At 42.7% G+C, this 5,000-nt stretch overlaps 12 non-coding genes and 1 pseudogene across 12 annotated transcripts in view; all 13 read right to left on the reverse strand.

The window, feature by feature from the left end:
• Positions 1 to 1,187, reverse strand: part of LOC111490905 — a 5,844-nt pseudogene extending 4,657 nt beyond the window's left edge.
• A 175-nt stretch (positions 1,188 to 1,362) lies between these two features.
• On the reverse strand, positions 1,363 to 1,433 carry TRNAG-GCC. The gene has a single exon. It is a non-coding gene; the product is annotated as a tRNA-Gly (tRNA).
• Positions 1,434 to 1,633: 200 nt separating this feature from the next.
• On the reverse strand, positions 1,634 to 1,704 carry TRNAG-GCC. The gene has a single exon. It is a non-coding gene; the product is annotated as a tRNA-Gly (tRNA).
• Positions 1,705 to 1,971: 267 nt separating this feature from the next.
• TRNAG-GCC lies at positions 1,972 to 2,042 on the reverse strand. Its single transcript has one exon. It is a non-coding gene; the product is annotated as a tRNA-Gly (tRNA).
• A 267-nt stretch (positions 2,043 to 2,309) lies between these two features.
• Positions 2,310 to 2,380, reverse strand: TRNAG-GCC. The gene has a single exon. It is a non-coding gene; the product is annotated as a tRNA-Gly (tRNA).
• A 200-nt stretch (positions 2,381 to 2,580) lies between these two features.
• TRNAG-GCC lies at positions 2,581 to 2,651 on the reverse strand. The gene has a single exon. It is a non-coding gene; the product is annotated as a tRNA-Gly (tRNA).
• A 193-nt stretch (positions 2,652 to 2,844) lies between these two features.
• On the reverse strand, positions 2,845 to 2,915 carry TRNAG-GCC. Its single transcript has one exon. It is a non-coding gene; the product is annotated as a tRNA-Gly (tRNA).
• A 200-nt stretch (positions 2,916 to 3,115) lies between these two features.
• Positions 3,116 to 3,186, reverse strand: TRNAG-GCC. Its single transcript has one exon. It is a non-coding gene; the product is annotated as a tRNA-Gly (tRNA).
• A 585-nt stretch (positions 3,187 to 3,771) lies between these two features.
• On the reverse strand, positions 3,772 to 3,842 carry TRNAG-GCC. Its single transcript has one exon. It is a non-coding gene; the product is annotated as a tRNA-Gly (tRNA).
• A 281-nt stretch (positions 3,843 to 4,123) lies between these two features.
• On the reverse strand, positions 4,124 to 4,194 carry TRNAG-GCC. The gene has a single exon. It is a non-coding gene; the product is annotated as a tRNA-Gly (tRNA).
• A 200-nt stretch (positions 4,195 to 4,394) lies between these two features.
• Positions 4,395 to 4,465, reverse strand: TRNAG-GCC. The gene has a single exon. It is a non-coding gene; the product is annotated as a tRNA-Gly (tRNA).
• Positions 4,466 to 4,665: 200 nt separating this feature from the next.
• On the reverse strand, positions 4,666 to 4,736 carry TRNAG-GCC. The gene has a single exon. It is a non-coding gene; the product is annotated as a tRNA-Gly (tRNA).
• A 200-nt stretch (positions 4,737 to 4,936) lies between these two features.
• TRNAG-GCC overlaps positions 4,937 to 5,000 on the reverse strand; it is a 71-nt gene continuing 7 nt past the window's right edge. Inside the window, exon 1 of the tRNA in view lies at positions 4,937 to 5,000. This exon is cut by the window's right edge and continues 7 nt beyond it. This is a non-coding gene — a tRNA (tRNA-Gly).

The following is a 5,000-nucleotide window of genomic DNA, read 5'->3' on the forward strand; positions in this document are numbered from 1 at the left end:
GGTACTCAATCGTTTCTCCTTCCTCTGGCTCAACAGCATGCCATAACCCTTGCGCTTGTAGGTTGACGCGCATCAACAAGATCCATTCGTTATAATTGGACTTTGTCAATATTGGATACTGAACGACGGCAGTCGTTGTCTCCCTGATCACCCGCTCAACGATAACTTGACGCCCTCTTCGAGGCGGCGGTGATGGAGATGTCGGCACACGACGACGGCGTGGAGGAGTGAGTGAGCCTGCCCGAGATGGGCCCCACGATGTGTGTGTTTTTACACTTTGCATTTTCTTCTACTCGAACCTAAGACCTTTGTGATGTTAGGTCAACGCTCTAACCACTTGAGCTATTCAACTTGTTTGTTGATAGGTTGGCTCCTCTGCAATGATATACACCGATCTTCAACTTGGCTCTGATACCACTTGTTGGTTTTCACAGAATTTCGGTGAGAGGAAATTGAGAAAATGCGTAACAAAAAGGAGAGAGAAAAATAACTCTGACTGCGGTTTTATTTGTTCAGAACAAACTCCTATTTAAAGTAAAAAAGAATTCTAAAATTGGCTGGAGAGTGGCCAACTAAATCTGTGCCACTCCCTTCTAAAACTCTGGTGATCCATTCGACGTGATTTGTCGAATGGTCAAACGGTAAAACTCAGGTTTTATCTAACAGCCCTTTCACTTCATTCCCATCTACATCTCCCTGCTTCTCCTTCTCCTCCTCGCCACTTTTTGCCTTCTTATTACTCTTCTTCTTCTTCTTCAACTTCTTGGCCTTCCCATTATCCTCTTCCAACCCATCAACCGCACGTTTTCTCGTTTCGCTTCCTCTTCATCTCTCTCTTCATCTCTCCCAATCCCCGATCCTCATCTTCCTTCTTCTCATCCTTATTCCCATCCGACGCTGTCGAAAGAACCGATTCTCTTCGTTTCTCTCGCTTGGACAATCTAGGTCCATGGCATCACCGTTGGAGTGTTTTCCGGCGACTGATGAAATTAACGATTCGGCTAGCTTTTCTCTCAATTTCTGCTTCAACTTTTTGTTCGACAAAACCATGTTCACAGTCGCAGAATCATAAACGGAAGCAGAGATCAAATCAGCCAAAGAAGCAAACCAGAAAGGTCTACTGAAATTCGAGTTCGAGAGTTCGATTTTACCCACTAAAACCTATTTCCAGCGGCTGAGGTTTATATCTTAATTTAATTGTTCTGATTGTTGATGGTTGAGGTTTAGCGATATTTTAAATTTTGCCATATTATTACTTAAAAATAAAGGTCAAGCTCGGAGATGAGAGCTATGCTTTCGTCAGAAGATCGGACGGTAGTGATCGACCCTGATCACGGACATTCTTCACAGCAAGACCAAGGGTGCACCAACCGGGAATCGAATCCGGGTCTGTACCGTGGCAGGGTACTATTCTACCACTAGACCACTGGTGCTTGAGTTTTATATATTAATTTAATTTTTTTGATTGTTGATCGTTGATCGTTGAGGTTTAGCGATATTTTAAATTTCGCCATATTATTATTTAAAAATAAAGGTCAAGCTCGGATGAGGCTATGCTTTCGCCAGGAGATCGGACGGTAGTGATCGACCCTGATCACAGGCAAAGCTAAATTCTTCACAGCAAGACCGAGGGTGCACCAGCCGGGAATCGAACCCGGGTCTGTACCGTGGCAGGGTACTATTCTACCACTAGACCACTGGTGCTTGAGTTTTATATCTTAATTTAATTTTTTTGATTGTTGATCGTTGATCGTTGAGGTTTCACTGGTGCTTGAGTTTTATATCTTAATTTAATTTTTTTGATTGTTGATCGTTGATCGTTGAGGTTTGGCGATATTTTAAATTTCGCCATATTATTATTTAAAAATAAAGGTCAAGCTTGGATGAGGCTATGCTTTCGCCAGGAAATCGGACGGTAGTGATCGACCCTGATCACAGGCAAAGCTAAATTCTTCACAACAAGACCGAGGGTGCACCAGTCGGGAATCAAACCCGGGTCTGTACCGTGGCAGGGTACTATTCTACCACTAGACCACTGGTGCTTGAGTTTTATATCTTAATTTAATTTTTTCGTGGCAGGGTACTATTCTACCACTAGACCACTGGTGCTTGAGTTTTATATCTTAATTTAATTTTTTAGATTGTTGATCGTTGATCGTTGAGGTTTAGCGATATTTTAAATTTCGCCATATTATTATTTAAAAATAAAGGTCAAGCTCGGATGAGGCTATGCTTTCGCCAGGAGATCGGACGGTAGTGATCGACCCTGATCACAGGCAAAGCTAAATTCTTCACAGCAAGACCGAGGGTGCACCAGCCGGGAATCGAACCCGGGTCTGTACCGTGGCAGGGTACTATTCTACCACTAGACCACTGGTGCTTGAGTTTTATATCTTAATTTAATTTTTTTGATTGTTGATCGTTGATCGTTGAGGTTTAGCGATATTTTAAATTTCGCCATATTATTATTTAAAAATAAAGGTCAAGCTCGGATGAGGCTATGCTTTCGCCAGGAGATCGGACGGTAGTGATCGACCCTAATCACAGGCAAAGCTAAATTCTTCACAGCAAGACCGAGGGTGCACCAGCCGGGAATCGAATCCGGGTCTGTACCGTGGCAGGGTACTATTCTACCACTAGACCACTGGTGCTTGAGTTTTATATCTTAATTTAATTTTTTTGATTGTTGATCGTTGAGGTTTAGCGATATTTTAAATTTCGTCATATTATTATTTAAAAATAAAGGTCAAGCTCGGATGAGGCTATGCTTTCGCCAGGAGATCGGACGGTAGTGATCGACCCTGATCACAAACAAAGCTAAATTCTTCACAGCAAGATCGAGGGTGCACCAGCCGGGAATCGAACCCGAGTCTGTACCGTGGCAGGGTACTATTCTACCACTAGACCACTGGTGCTTGAGTTTTATATATTAATTTAATTTTTTTGATTGTTGATCGTTGATCGTTGAGGTTTAGCGATATTTTAAATTTCGTCATATTATTATTTAAAAATAAAGGTCAAGCTCGGATGAGGCTATGCTTTCGCCAGGAGATCGGACGGTAGTGATCGACCCTGATCACAGGCAAAGCTAAATTCTTCACAGCAAGACCGAGGGTGCACCAGCCGGGAATCGAACCCGAGTCTGTACCGTGGCAGGGTACTATTCTACCACTAGACCACTGGTGCTTGAGTTTTATATATTAATTTAATTTTTTTGATTGTTGATCGTTGATCGTTGAGGTTTAGCGATATTTTAAATTCGTTGATCGTTGAGGTTTAGCGATATTTTAAATTTCGCCATATTATTATTTAAAAATAAAGGTCAAGCTTGGATGAGGCTATGCTTTCGCCAGGAGATCGGACGGTAGTGATCGACCCTGATCACAGGCAAAGCTAAATTCTTCACAACAAGACCAAGGGTGCACCAGCCGGGTGCACCAGCCGAGAATCGAACCCGGGTCTGTACCGTGACAGAGTACTATTCTACCACTAGACCACTGGTGCTTGAGTTTTATATCTTAATTTAATTTTTTTTATTGTTGATCGTTGATCGTTGAGGTTTAGCGATATTTTAAATTTCGTCATATTATTATTTAAAAATAAAGGTCAAGCTCGAATGAGGCTATGCTTTCGCCAGGAGATCGGACGGTAGTGATCGACCCTGATCACAAACAAAGCTAAATTCTTCACAGCAAGATCGAGGGTGCACCAGCCGGGAATCGAACCCGGGTCTGTACCGTGGCGCTAAATTCTTCACAGCAAGATCGAGGGTGCACCAGCCGGGAATCGAACCCGGGTCTGTACCGTGGCAGGGTACTATTCTACCACTAGACCACTGGTGCTTGAGTTTTATATATTAATTTAATTTTTTTTGATTGTTGATCGTTGATCGTTGAGGTTTAGCGATATTTTAAATTTCGCCATATTATTATTTAAAAATAAAAGTCAAGCTCGGATGAGGCTATGCTTTCGCCAGGAGATCGGACGGTAGTGATCAACCCTGATCACAGGCAAAGCTAAATTCTTCACAATGCTTTCGCCAGGAGATCGGACGGTAGTGATCAACCCTGATCACAGGCAAAGCTAAATTCTTCACAACAAGACCGAGGGTGCACCAGTCGGGTGCACCAGCCGGGAATCGAACCCGAGTCTGTACCGTGGCAGGGTACTATTCTACCACTAGACCACTGGTGCTTGAGTTTTATATCTTAATTTAATTTTTTTGATTGTTGATCGTTGATCGTTGAGGTTTAGCGATATTTTAAATTTCGTCATATTATTATTTAAAAATAAAGGTCAAGCTCGGATGAGGCTATGCTTTCGCCAGGAGATCGGACGGTAGTGATCGACCCTGATCACAAACAAAGCTAAATTCTTCACAGCAAGATCGAGGGTGCACCAGCCGGGAATCGAACCCGGGTCTGTACCGTGGCAGGGTACTATTCTACCACTAGACCACTGGTGCTTGAGTTTTATATATTAATTTAATTTTTTTGATTGTTGATCGTTGATCGTTGAGGTTTAGCGATATTTTAAATTTCGTCATATTATTATTTAAAAATAAAGGTCAAGCTCGGATGAGGCTATGCTTTCGCCAGGAGATCGGACGGTAGTGATTGACCCTGATCACAAACAAAGCTAAATTCTTCACAGCAAGATCGAGGGTGCACCAGCCAGGAATCGAACCCAGGTCTGTACCGTGGCAAGGTACTATTCTACCACTAGACCACTGGTGCTTGAGTTTTATATATTAATTTAATTTTTTTGATTGTTGATCGTTGATCGTTGAGGTTTAGCGATATTTTAAATTTCGCCATATTATTATTTAAAAATAAAGGTCAAGCTCGGATGAGGCTATGCTTTCGCCAGGAGATCGGACGGTAGTGATCGACCCTGATCACAGGCAAAGCTAAATTCTTCACAGCAAGACCGAGGGTGCACCAGCCGGGAATCGAACCCGGGTCTGTACCGTGGCAGGGTACTATTCTACCACTAGACCA

This window comes from Cucurbita maxima, unplaced genomic scaffold (genome assembly GCF_002738345.1).
Source record: "Cucurbita maxima cultivar Rimu unplaced genomic scaffold, Cmax_1.0 Cma_Scf00001, whole genome shotgun sequence".
NCBI classification, from domain to species: domain Eukaryota; kingdom Viridiplantae; phylum Streptophyta; class Magnoliopsida; order Cucurbitales; family Cucurbitaceae; genus Cucurbita; species Cucurbita maxima.